Source organism: Eleginops maclovinus, chromosome 1 (genome assembly GCF_036324505.1).
Source record: "Eleginops maclovinus isolate JMC-PN-2008 ecotype Puerto Natales chromosome 1, JC_Emac_rtc_rv5, whole genome shotgun sequence".
In the NCBI taxonomy this organism is placed as follows: Eukaryota; Metazoa; Chordata; class Actinopteri; order Perciformes; family Eleginopidae; genus Eleginops; species Eleginops maclovinus.
This window is the reverse complement of record NC_086349.1, coordinates 19,976,559-19,991,609: the sequence shown is the minus strand read 5'-3', so window position 1 is coordinate 19,991,609 and position 15,051 is coordinate 19,976,559.

Below are 15,051 nucleotides of genomic sequence, written 5' to 3'. Positions count from 1 at the left end.
TAACATAATCACAAAATGATTGGTAAACTATGATTAGGCCTCTAACATCGGGGTGTGTATTACCAGGTTATTCAGCCAATCTGCATTCTGCGGTGATTCATCCTGAGCTGGTTACTTTCTCACATTCTAGTTTGGTCTATTTATTTTGTCCTGGACATTTGCACAGAGGTTGGAGAGTGTGTGAGAGGGGGCTTGAATAATGTAATACAAAACTGCTGTGTGGCCTGGTGAAGCCCTGCACTCAGGATGATTAGTACAACACACTGAAACACAACTACAGTCCTTGTTTCCCCGTATGATTATAGGGTAAACAACATCATCTGCATCTGTAGCACAAATTTGTTTTTTAAAGGTAAAAACTGAGAATAATCTATGTGTATAACAAGTTGATAGTGGGCCTACATGTAAAATATATGAAGAGCTTATGTATTCTGAATGTGTGCATGACTCTTCCATACTGTGAGGCTTTGTGCTGCACTGTTTCTATTGCTTGGTTAGTCAGACATAACCGCCTCAGCCTCACCTGAACACACTAATCCACACACATACGTACACACAGACACACACCCGGTTTGTTTACTGAAGAGCCTCGTCCACGCTGTACTGCGTCCAAACTAGTCAGTGGCTGATGAAGCAGACACAAGCTTACAGAGATGAAAGCCTGACTGCTGCTGTCCTTCACCAAAACAACTTTGGACCTAGAGTGTTGACGTGACAATATCCAGCCCCCGGCTTTTGTTTCGTTCTGACTCATAGCCTCTCCTTCCTTGCCTCTGTATCTCCGAGTAATTGTGATTTAAACCAGTCAAGGTGATCAGATTTTCTCACTGACATGGACACAGATACATTTGACAACTAAGTTTACTACCGCCCTGCGTCATAACATTTTTTTGTTGAGCCTCTGTTTTTTTTAACTAGCCTCTTTTTTTCTCTAATCTTATTCTTGAATAAAGCTGAGGAGTAGAAGGACGGACAGTAGGGGGAATAAATGCTGCCGAACGCTGGTAAAATATGCAAGTGTTGAGATGGTAAATTTGCATCACTCACTAGCCAACAAAAACAATGTTGCTCTTCTGATTGGCTGGTACAATTGAACTTTCACAAGCCATTTGGCTGTTGGACAAGAAAAGGTATTTTTGTTCCCTGGTTGGCGGTTAATTGCGATAATGCACATGCAATTTCTAATCGGACAACTTACGGTTACTTTCCCCCTGCGCTTTAACAAAACATTTCCATCTCATTTACCGTGAAGCTTTCATTTCATTTTAGCCTACTCGCAGTGTGTCTAGTATTTTATAACGGTGACATTATTTTTATTTGTGTGTGCTTGACAACAAAGGAGATGCAATTCCACTACAGCAGGAGTACCACGGGTGCTGTAAAGTGTGAGGGTGTCATCATATTAATGAACACTGTTTGTTCTCCTTGACATTTAGTTCTCAAAGGGAGCGATGAATGGTTGGCTCAACTAAACACTTAACTAGTCTAAGTGTTTCATTTGGCTCCTTTTGTCGTTAGAGATCCGACCTGAGTGGGAGAAAACCATTAATGAGGATTAAGATAAGAGAGAATATTTGACATTAAAATAAATAAAAAGGAGCTAAGGCAATCAGCAAGACAAACACCTTTTCTGAAGCGTCTCACGCTCCTCCTTAAGGAATAGTGGAGTGAATGCATGGTTCTTTAAACATCTTCCTTTTTTTCTGTAGTTTAACTTGAACGTGCTGCTTTTCCTGGGACACGGTTTAATTTCCTGTAACGTAATAAACAGCCAATTTATTACAACCCGCAGAGCAGTTCCTCCTCAGAGAGCTGCTCACTGAACGCTGCTGCAGTCTCTTGCTTTCTGCTCATCTCCCAGCAGCCATAGACTCATCTACACACACAGCAAGGATTATTTTACTACATGTTTATTTAGTTGCATTAATCAAATAGAAATCAGTAGAAACACTTTAGCTTTGCATTAGTATACCATAATACATTTGATATGTTGAGAAAAACGCATAAATAGAGCTATTTTCTTACTGGGATCATCTGACTTTGAGCAATCAACAGAGGTAATACGCAAAAGCTTCACATTTACCTGAACTGAAAAAGAGCCTCTAAGGTGTACCTGTGGACAAACTTCATTGAAGGTGTAGGGCACAGCCGTTTTTTACTGTGGAAATTTATGAAAATGGGAGGAGGAGGAGGATTTGAATAATGTCAAGGTGACACCAAGCCTGTGTTCCCAGGTATGAAAGCTGTGTTTGAGGTTAGACACGTGAAATCTCAATTTGAAGTTAGACTGAATCTATCACTAAAGGCATGACTGAGTGACTATAATTGTATTAAACTAAATATGCAAATTATAAGTTGAAGGAAACTTGCAATCAGGAATGCTTACAGTGGTTTGCATGTAAGATTAGGCAGAATGTAACGTCTATAATGTGAAGGACCAGGGTACGGAAAAACTAGGAATGCAGGTAAAGGTTGAAAAAAAGGGATTTTATTCAATCAAAAATATATACACAGTTTTATGGATGGGTAATAAAAATCAATTATGATGAACACAAGTTGAATTTTTTATACTGGAAGCAGATACAAACTAGAATCTAGCATTAACTAATCAACATGGGTGACATGCTGAGTGCTTTTCTTCCCAAGAGCAACCGGCTTCCTCTCCACACTGCAGGAATGTATACCAATGCTGGCCAGTCCATTGTTGAGTGAAAGGGGAGACAATACTCTATAGATGGGTGGCTTAGATAAAGTGGCCTATTTAAACACCCTTCGGGATTTTAGAGGAATGGCACATTCCAATTAGCCAGGCTCATCTACATAGGCAGGTGCTGTTCATCAGCACAGCCTTTTCACAGGAGCAAGGTGAGCTGCAAGAAACTGACAATACTTAGATTAACAGAACATACAATTAACAATCACTCATTTTAACAAGATGACGTACACTCAATCTAGTAAAATAATGTGTCTGTGTATGTATCATGTTAACCAAAAGGAACGCTTGTCATCGTTTATATACATGTTGGATTTGTGTGTGTGTGTGGGTGTGGGGGTGTGTATATGTGTATATATATGTATATATATGTGTATATATATACGTGGGTGTGTATATATATATATATGTATATATATACATGTGTGTGTATATATATATATATATATATATATGTAAATCCAACATGTATATAAATATATCTATGTACAGAAGCAGACAAGCTTTTGCATGTTATCTGTGTGATGTCTGTCAGTGGCGCAGATGAAGATTCACATGTCATGAAAAGATATGAATATCGGGGGCTGCAAATGTTTCAAGATGTCAGCCACAGTGTTGGGTGGTAACTCGTTACTCATACATACTTATTAGGAAGAGAAAGAAAACGAGTCCCCTTACTCCTGACATTACTTACAGCCAAGCTGTGTCAAAGCTTCCACCACCTGCATGTCACATATCAGTATTTAACACGTAAAAACTGTGGTATTGGTTTGATTTGGGTATGGTAGAATGATGCGTTCGCTTTTAAAATAGATCAAAAACATGCAGTGCTTATCAAGGCTGACCTTCAGCTCAGGCCAGTCTCAGAGAAGGGTTAACACTTGTTTGTGTTTGTCAGATGTCCTGCGATGTGCGTGTTGTGCCCTTTTTAGACCTCTGTCAGTGCAGCTGGGTTGAGCTTGTTGTGATTAGACGTAGGCCACTGACGCACTTGTGGTGATATTGAATTAGAAATGTTTGATACATATGAATAAATCCATTATGTAGCCAAGGTCTTTAAGTAAACCTAATAAAAAAAATCTTAAGTTGTGTTGTTCAGCCATCCCATTCAGGCCTACATTCTTTTGATTTCCTCTCTGTGGTGCTGGCAAAGAACTTAACAAAGAATATTCGAGGGAAAAAAAAAAGAATTTGCAAGGACAGTTGCATCACCAAAAATCGAGTTTGCAGTCTTGGTTATGTGTCAACATTTCAGGTGGACCATAGTCCCAGTTTGGTGTTTCGATGTACTGTATTGACATTCAAAACGTTGTCCTTTGTGATTTTTTTCTCATTAAAGGTTGGTGCTTAGCAAAAAACATTGTGTTTTTTTTGTTGGCTTTCAAATGATTGTTCTAAGTAGGTTGTATAATATCCAGTTACTCAACGGTAGCCATTCTAGAGTAATCCAGGCCTGTCTGGCATTCAGGTAAAAACAGACATCTCTTTGTTTTATTTTCTAATGATTTGGTTCGAATTGAGTTGGGAAAAGTTGGTTCTGGAGGTAGCAATAGACTACTTGCCGTATTCATGGTTTATCAACAGAAAACCGTTAATGCCCTCGGGAGCATGAATGTTTTTCGCAAATGTAATGACGAGGTTTCCAGAATATGTGATTTTATAAAGAATTCTGAAAAAGGGAAGAATGTAATTACCCCTACAAAATTGTGTGACGATGTGGCTAGTGGTTGTCGGGATATTTTGTGAACCACAAATGGAGCAGGCAGCCACCCAAACATGCTGACCACCACATTCATGGCCCCCACTACTAATGGGCCCAAAACAGACTCCAAATTATGTGTCAAAGTCAACCACCACATTTTGAAATGTAACATCTGAATGATGGTATCAAGCTAGAAACTTGATTTTAACGAGTGCAAAAGATCGTCCATTCAGCAACTTTCAAAAGTTATAAAATAGCTTCTCGTAAACATACTGGTGTTAAAGGTCTCCAAATACTGGGTATTTACCGAGAGTAAATGATCGTATTCCACCACATTTTTTTCTCAGCTATTATTTATATACTTTCTCATCAGACGTATTACTAAACAATCTGTTAGAATCATTGTTGTATGGGTCATTGTTGAGGCCTTGAGTAGGCATGACCAGTCCTTGTAGGCTTTATAAATACATATCAAATATAAATATCAAATGAGTGTTCAAAGTGTCAAAGATAAGCTCTCACACCTTGGTCTCATTACAAAGTAATTAACACTTGGTGGTACACGATATTGTGTTATCACTTATGTTTTAACACCTTAGTGAGATGCATGTAGCACATATGTACAGCATTGTCCATAATTAATACAGTACATGTTCATTTATACTAGATTTCAATGCCAATAAACAAGTGGAATTGAGGTAGCTACTTGATATTTATTTTCTTTATCATAGGATCATCAGTTAGTTTACAAATGAAAGGTATGATATTTTCCATAACTCCTTCCCTGTTGAATATCAATGGATTTGGAAATGTGTTGGCAGTAGAATTTGCAATTTTCTAAAATGAGTAAATACCACTCTGACCTTAACTTCCATCTGTCCCCTGGCTTACTGTAGGCGTTTGGTCTATTTTTTTAAAGACACATAGGACTAATACAGCTGAGTATATTGAATTGACCCATCTCTCATATTAAATGTACCTCCCTCTCACAGATTTAACCAAAATGGTACCCGTGCCTTAGTAATACTCGGAATTAATCCAGTGGGATAGTAGTGGTTTTTAAACTCCCTCTCACATTGTGTTGCTGTGAAATTCACGGAGGAGAGCTGCCCTGACGTTTGTTCGAGTTCACATCCTTACTATCTCCCCTATATGCCTGCCTGAAACAATTGCATTAGCACATGAGAACAGAACAGAAATTCTACATATCTCCTGAAATCTAATGAATTGGGTCCCAATACATCTCACTGCATTAGGGAACATCCTTTAAACATGAATATGAAGTGAAAGTTGTGAAACTCTTATGCAATGTTTAAAGTGAAGATGTGAATAACAGAACAGGCAAACTAAAGTTAAGGTTGCATTAGAGGTCTCTGTGTGAAGAGAGCTGCCACTGGAGCAGCTCCCAGCCGATGCAGGATAAATCTTTAATGATGCCAACCAAAATGCAGTAATTACAAGGGGAACGGACTGTCATACCGGAGCACTTTGTGCAGAAAACCCTGGCATCTGTCGATTAGTGCTCTTTATGGTCCCTGTGCCTCAGGTGTGACACCGTATTTTGTTCAGGTCACAGGGAGGGGAGGTGACAGGAAGCGGCACAGACACTGCTGTCTGTTGTGATGCTTTTCAGTTGAAAATGTGTCAAAAACAAAGCACCTCGTTTTTTACCCTTGGTGTCTGGGACTGGAAGAAGAAGAGATCTGAAATGACAGCAGCGTGGAGTTTAAGGACATGGTAGCTCACAGTTTGGTAGAAAATTAACTCCTACACAACACCAATGTGAAGATATAACTCTGTCAGCGTGTTGTTGCTGTCTTAAGGTCATCAAACGACTTTTGGGAATTTGTTTCGGACATCCGAGTTGGGGCACGGGTAGCAGATATTCTGCTGCTGTGTGGACCCGTTTATAGCACATTACAAAGCTAACAGGCTTCAAAGATGTAATCCTCACATCAAAGCACCTTCACCCACCCACATGTCTCCCACACTCACTGCACTTTTTTCCTGTGTCTTTATAAAAAAGAAATTCGAAGAGCAAACGTCTTAACTTGAAGTTGGACATGAATAACGATGTTACTGAAGCCAGTGGTGAATTGGGGATGGATAGAACATGGGTCAAGATTTTTATTCACAATTTGTTATTTGGAATGTGATCTACAATTGTATAGCTCTCCCCTTTTTAAAGCTGGAGTGTTGTGTTTTAGAACGTTATATTTGGTGAAAAACTCTTCCTGATCCAATCAATGAATCTAATTCTGACACAAACAAAGAAATGGGTTATCCGTCCTGCTGCTGGACTGTTCACTTATGACCCGTCACCATTTTCCACTAGTTTGACAGCTTGTAGTACTACACATACTCATAATCACTGTGTGTGCTTCTTAATGATCATTTGGAGGAGTGGCTTTGGAGTTATGTTTGAAAGAAAAGAGCCGTCAGTACGCTAACTTTGAGACTTTTTTTGCCAGATCGCTGGCAGCTTTTATTGGAAAAGTGTTGGCAACGTCCGGCTGTGTTTTTTGGATGGATAATCCAAATTGTGTTTTTTTTTTTCCTACTTGAATATAGTTCTTCTACTCTATGCAGCTGAGCAGCCTTTATTCCTGTTGTGGAGTTTGCTAACCCTGTGCACAATAACAATGTCACTGTTATCATTTTAAGTTTGCCTTTTTCTCATGGTCTCAATTTCTGATAGGCACTTCAGCCACCCTTAACCATCTCACAGGAGCCTTATTCAAATAAAGCTGTGAAGACCCTGAGACATCAAAATCTCTCTGTGGTTCAACCAAATTTGCTCGATCAAATAAAAAGCCTTTATTATACATTTTCCTGCTTGATGTGCACAGTTTTTGTTCTGTGGCCTTTTTGTTCACCTAAACGGCCTTTGCATCTCTCTGCATGTGAAGCTAATTGAGCAATTGGGTTTTGTATTTCTCTCTGATGTTCTGTCCTCTTCCTACTGTGTTGAGTTATATATCAAAGGAGGCTATACGTCAGTTTAAAAGTAGGTTTAAGTAATTGTATTCTGACAAAGAAGACCTTGCAAATAATTGTATGAAAGTTGTTTGTCTCACCATATACATACATTCATATACATTGTCACGCATACATGGTTCGTTATAATGTCAAAGCCAAAAATGTGACAATATATAAAACTTTTCTTTATAAGAGTAATAGACATCTTGTAAATCAAGGTCCAACTTCTGTACAATATCAAAGGATATAGTATTCCTCAGTTTCTTTGCTAAAGAGAACCAAACATTTAACCTTTTAGAGAGTTTATGTTGCACAAACAGATGGTAGACGTCTTATCAGGATGTACAGGAAGTGCAGGGTAAGGTGCGACTCTTTGTCACAGCATAACACTTCAGGTAAGAAGTCAACTTTGAACAGGTACTTCATGATAAATGCTTACATACATTACCCTGTACAGTGTCTGAGGACTGTGAGCAGCTGCTGGATTTGTTAGGCATGCAGCTGTTTTTCACATGTAACTCCAGGATTTTCCAATAGATTTCAAAAGCATAACCTTAAAGTATGGTGCAAAGCAGTTTGTTACTCATTTACTTTGTATATTTATTTCGATTTTAACGTGCTCTTTCTCATCCTTAGGAAGAAGGGAGGGAGAGCTGTAGCTAAGACTGCACTGAGACTGTGTGGTGTCGGACCACAGTTTGTAAAAGCTACAGTCTTCTAAAGACTAATCTTTATTGTTGGATATTATTTATTATTAGCAGGGTTAACCGGCGAATTACAAAAATCCCTGTGTTATGTAACACACGGTAGTCCAGCCCCAACATTTGCATACAGCAGCTACTGAAAACACTAACGCTGACACTAAGCACTCCGTAACGTTGCTCTCAAATCTCCGACCAACTGGCTGTTCTTCAAATTCATCGGTTTCCTCCTCCGATAAAGGCTCAAACATGTAAGGTTGGACGCCAATAGCCTCCATGGTTCATCTCTCACAGTTTCGCAAACTTCACTTACTTCTGTGGGCTCTGAGGCAGCCATGGATTGCTTCTTGTAAACCAGCCAATCAGAGCAGAGCTCGTCATCATTATTTAAATGAGCCCCCAAATAAGGCAATTCAGCTTGTATCATTCTAGGACCAAATCAGTGTTATAAATGGGCCTGTAAAACTGCATCTGGATATTTTTTGGATCAACTAAAGTTATATACCTTCTTTGTAGACGTCAGAGAACAATTTGAAATACCAGATAGATGCTTTCTATGGCACCTTTTAAAAGCGTCGCGGAAAATAATAGATTCATCGATCCCCTATTTATTCGGAGCTCTGTAAAAGCAAAGCTTTCTGAATAATAATACAGTTTTTGACGAACAGAAATATTTTTCTGGCATCACTTTTAACATTTTACGGGCGAAATCTACATTTTGGCACTCTTGTAACCCAAATTAGACGAAACATTGATTAGTATTACCATTTATAAGTAGTTTTAGTATGCATAATTCAATTTTTGATTGCATGTTTGCGTTGGCTTTTTAGTTGGACATGTTTTTTTCGTTCTTTTTTGTCCTTTTTAGATGTCCTGTCTCTCCAACTTAAAATCTGTGTGGGATCATTAATTGACATGAGTGTTTTTAATGAGTGAGTAGTTGCTCATGTTCTCCATAAATAACACTGAGCAGGTAGTTTTTATAGTTGTTGAAATGTGTAATTAGGGTTTGTTGCCCTACTGATGAGTTAAGTGATTTTTATGCTGCATTTAAGATTTTAATTATTCGACTCTATAGAGGAAACATGTTAGCATGATTCAACTCTAAAACACCACAGAACTGTGAAGTACACTGTTTCAAATGAAGTATATTACAGAGCTTAAAGCATGACACTATTTAAACGGAATATAAGTGAAAAGTAATTCATGTCAAATTCTTGTAATACATTGATAACCAATTCTTAGAGAAGAAGTGGTAGAAAAATGTAGAAAAGCGCAATTGAATAACTAACAGGTTAAATCAGAAGAAGTAACTTTCATGTGCATACATTTGTATTTTTGTGTCCCGTACTGTAGATAAATCCATCCTTTTGTTCTTTTGATACATTACTGCACCCAGCCAAATGTACTGAGGCTTTTGAACGCTATTACACTGAAACGTATAATGCCTTAAAGGGGTCCTATTATGCCTTTTATGAGGTGTTCCCTTTCCTGAAGTGTGTTGTATAGGTTTGTGCATGTGAATCGTCCACAAAGGCTAAAATCCCCCCCTGAAACACCCCCATGGACTCCTTAGTGACATCACTACGGAACACGTGCTCCTCTATTGGCTTGCGCTGCAACACATTGTAGGTGATAATTGGTTGACCAGCACAACAGAGCTAACCAATCAGGGCAGACTGGGCTCGGGTTTTAGACAGAGGTGTGAAAGAGGTGCTGCAGCAACAACACTTTTTGAACATTAAAGCATTTAAATATGTTAGACATAAAATGACTAATTAACATACCATACATGCATCAGATGGGTTTTATTGTAGTATGATGTCATTTGCTAGAGTTTTGCAAAGTTTGGTACACCATCGTCTTCATCAGCCCTTCAGCATTCTATGCCACACCACCAGGCACAGGGGTGTATGTCAGCTGGAAATAGAGGTACCTGGTTTAAAAGCATTTAGAGTAGTGATGCAAAACAAAGAGCTGAAAACTACAACCATGAGCAAGCCTTTCAATCTCTTTTAGAAAATATTAACTCTGTGACCTGATGTACAGTAGCCACGGGTGTCAAACAAAGAGATGTGAATCAGAGGCCTGCTTTCATTTAAAAACATGAGACTGTTGCCTCTGTCTTCACAACAAAGCCGCGCAAAAAGCGGGAGGACGCCACACGATATGTACGAGTTCTGCTCTGCATCTGTAACACTGTGTCCTTGTTGTAGTGCACTAGTGTGGCTTGTACGATATGCATGAATACATAAATATATCATTATGAAGCAACATTATTCTATGGATGACTCATGTTTTATTCATAAGGTAAGGACATATTAAAAAGCAATAAGCTAATACCAATGTTATATTTGATATGCTACTTAACATTTACGCCCTGATTTATTAAAACAAGTAAGGGTAAACTCAGAGGAGATCCTTCTACGGAAAGAGTGTATCGATTGAATTTATGTAGTAGTGCAGTGACTGTCAAAAAAAACACGCTTGTTGGGAACAGACGGATGGACTGGCCTCCGGTTCTTCACATCCTAACAGCTTTACATTCGATACTGTGCTTCCTCTGATCTTCAGCCAAGGCTGAAGTAGAAGTCATGCAGGACATACAAACATACATACTTAAAGACTCCTTCAGTTTTAATGTGATTTATACTTAAACACATGCAGTACTAATGCGAGCATCTATATGACTTCATAAATGTTTCCTTTATGATTATTTACCTTGCCAGTAGCCATCTCGCCGTATCTCTGTACATACAAGATGATTTGTAGAGTTACAGAGTGTTTTTATGTCAGTTCAACATGAGTCCAGCCTGTCTCCAGGTCTCAAACTGTGCCGTGTGCAAACTGAGAATTAAACACGAAGAAACAGTGAGTCTACTCGTATTACTCCCTGTCTGAGGTCAGACTCGCTGCCAGGGCTACATGACAGCACAAAGAGGAAACGGGTCTTAGTCTGCCATTAACTATCCAACTGACCTAAGTTCAGCTTCCCAGGTGGGCTGCCATGCACTAATAAGTCGAACCCATCCAAGTTCAAGCGTAATGTAGATGGAGTCACAGACATCAGCTGGGTTAACAATCCCTGCCAACAGTGTCACTGACCTGAGTTACAGATGCCAGACAGGTTAATCACAGCACAAGCACAACAAAGGGACATGTGATTGACCTAATGCACACCTGGCCTTTCTGCTGTCACGCTGCACTAAAAACATCAATGACTTCTAGAGCTGCCATAAATGCATTTAATGTCACCCCCACCAAATACGCCATGGTGTCATTTCAGTTTGTGTGTGTGTAGGGACAATTCTTAAACACCTATTTTTTACACAGCTGTGAATGATCTGTTTGGATTCTGTTTGCTGCAGTTTTTTGCATATTTATGAAAAGACACCTATAACCCATCTTTGTATTTAGCCTATATGTCTGCATATTAATATTGCCGACATGTTGTTGGAACACAAGTATGTTTACAAAGAAGTGTTTGCTAATTGAGGCATTAAGTATTGTAATTACTTATCGCTCATTAGCATAACTACTTATGCTTAATGGTGATTATACAGTAGCAAGGTAAAAGGTGCTTTAGTTTGTCTTGTTGCAGTTTGCCATGGAAAATAATATTTTTTCTATAAGTCAGCTAAGTTTACCTCTGCACCGCGACCTGTGGTACAATGCATCTGTTTTTTTATTATATATTTCCCATTTTCAGATGCAGAAGTGTGAGACAGCGTTGACTGGAAAAGCAGCGCGGTCAAGATGCTTAACTTCTCTTAGCTATCCCATAAAGTGCAGCATCACTGACAGTGCCCTAAAAGACCACAGCCATATGCATAATTCATAGGAATGGATCTGCAATATGTGTAAATACGTTTCTGCACACGGATGTAAGCAGAGGGAGCTTATGTAGGATATATTAAATCCAACCCAGGGCTGGGGTGAAGTTCCTCTTTAATTCCAGACCGGTGTGTTATCAGCCTAAGGTGAGAGGGAAGAGCAGAATCTCACCTCACGGTGGCAATACTGCAGAAAATATATAATCCAGGTTTTCTCTGGGAAAATTAAGACCGGCAGAAATAATACAAGAAAATAAATAAACCGTCTTTCTTTAGAATGTTATCTCATACAGATGTTTGTGTAGTACTGCCATACGGTATGGTATTTGTCGTCAGCATTGGCGTACAATTCTGTGGTATTCTGTCTGGTATACATGCAGTTTTTATGCAAGGCTTAGGGGCTGAAATAACAACTCAGAGACAGAATAATAATGACAATATTCAGATTTCGATGTGATATTATGGCCTTATATGTTACATTGAATTATCTGGTTGATGATTGCCTCATGTTTTATTGAATGTTCTCCTTTACATATTACAATAAATCCTAATTGTCAAGGAATGACTACCTAATGTGTTTTAAAACATGATAAAGCTAAAGTTAGTATTAGTTGAAGAGAAGGAACTTTAGCATACTATCTAGCTGCATATGTGAGCTGAAGTGTGTTCCCATCTTAGGAAAAAAAAACCTCAAACATTTGATAAGCTTAATTTGAACTTCAAATGAACAATAGGGGCAATACATAGGATAACTGTTCCTGTGTTAATAGCATTTCCGTAACAGTTGAAGTGATTTTGTAAAATAAAATAACTCTAATACTTCTGCAGTATATTCCTACTGTGGAACATGGATTGACATAAATGCTACACCAGTCTCCAAACCGCAGACACTTTGATGGCTCAGCTTATAAACAAATCCAACAGCCCCAGCAGGAGATCCGGGGATAAAAGCGGTAAGTTGAAACATGTTAACTTTGAGTTGGAGAGCTGCGCCAATGAAATTAGACACACACTGTGATGTTACTGCTACAGTTTCAGTCAGCCGGTACATTTTGCTTTACAGATGACATGATAATTACAACGTTCACTGACGTAACTTCTCTGTTGAGACTTAAAGAAAATGTGGTTTATGAAGCTTTGTGTTATTTCAAATATAATTACGCAAGTAATATCCACACTTGTGAGTACCTGAAGGGAGTGTGGAAGTTCCTCTTGCTGATGATCATCTTATACCCCTTGGCCAAAAGAAAATAACTTTATTAATATCTGAAATCATTGGTCCAAACACTGCATGATATCATCAAATCATAACATTAGAGCCCTTTCTCATTTCTCAATGTTTTGCCTCTTCGACTCCTCGGTCCTCTAGTCGTAACCCGGAAATTTATGTTGAAGGACATCTCATTTCTCTAAATGCACATCGAGCATCGAGCATCGAGCATCGAGCATCGAGCATCGAGCATCGAGGAGGCTCTCTGTAGGAGCTATAACCGGTCTAAAATAAAAATAAAACGGTCCGTAATCAAAGACCCACTTTAGCGGGGTTGCAGGCCACTCCAACTAGCCACTCGGATATTATCAGAACGTTCTGGTGTACAGTTTCAAAACAATCAATCTAAATAATTTTGAAAAGAAATTAAATTTAAAAAAAGTGAGAATTTTGAAGAAATGGTCGGAAATAAAAAAAAAATCTGAAGTTTGAAAAGAAAATCTGAAGTAAAACAAAGTTTGAAAAAAAAAAAAAAGTAAATATTTAGCCCTCAGTAAAATCATCCTCGCTGCTGTCCGCATCAGTAGCCTGCTATTGTCTCATTATACCACATTGTGAATGAATTAAAAGTAAATATATAAATTGTCACGAACACAGTGCTGCTGTGCCTCCTGTCATCATTAATGGACGTCTCTCTAGAATGACGGCTCAGAGGAGAGGATTTCTCATTTCTCTAAATGCCCTCTTCTCGCCCCAGTTCCCCTCCTCGACTCCTCCGTTCGCATCTCCTGTGGGCAGGACTAAGACGCGAGTCGATGAGCGGAAAACTGAGATAGGGCTTGGGTCTGTAGAACATCACCAATACTGCAAATAAAACCAAAACTTTCTCACAATTAGGGATACATTTGAGAGCAATCAAAAATTGTAAATACCCTGGTGGGTTTTTCAAATGACTTCTTACCACAGCCCTTTCTCCTCTTTGCTCAAACTATTTTTAAAATAACTTTTTTACACAAAGCTAAACAAACAAGTCCATTTTTAATAGAATAGTACCAGATTAGGAAAATAAAATCAGATTCCCAACTAGAAATGTTTCTTTAGAACAATGTTTTGACCAATTTGCAAATGTTACACCTACAGGAAGTTAGAGTTATGAATAAAATATGGCTGCTGTATAAAATACTATACAGTTTCTGAATCGTAAACATTTCTGCAAAATAGTTGTAATCAAAGTGAGAAATGCAGGGCACCATCTCATGATACTTCTCTTTCATCAAAACAACAATGCTGTGCAGATTACACCAATTAAAACATGTTTTTTCACTTAGTTCTAAAAGTAACTTTTAAATCTTCTATTGTGATGACTTGCTTGCAATGGTGTTGGGATAATACAATAAGGCAACCACAAAGAAACGTATCTCACTTGGTCTAATAGTTATGCACATATAGATTTAAAGAAACTGTGGGACAAACGGTCCCCTGTCCCTCTGACTCTATTTTCTGAACTGTGGACATTTGGCTGCTATGGCCAACATTTCCATCAGCAAGAAGACATGTCGACAACTTTCAGGCCTGCATCTCAGTGTTTACAACCCGACATTATAAAGCACAGTGCCAGCATTGCACTCAATCGCCCCAATTCTACCCAAGGGTGAAATTGCCTTTTCATAATTTCCATTATACTTGGTCTTTGAAAAATGGTTCTCACGATCTGCTGTAAGATAGAGGAAGTTATTTTTCTTTCAAAGTGTGTATGATGATGTGCTCCCTGATGGAGTATCTGTGCCCTTGTTTCCAAACTGCTGGTAACAGTGCTTTGTTTTTTGTGTTCCGTCTCCATGCTAGGTGGAGGGGATGAATGAAGCATTTCTTGGTGAAAAAGGTTTGGCTCAGGGACACCTGATCTCCATGAT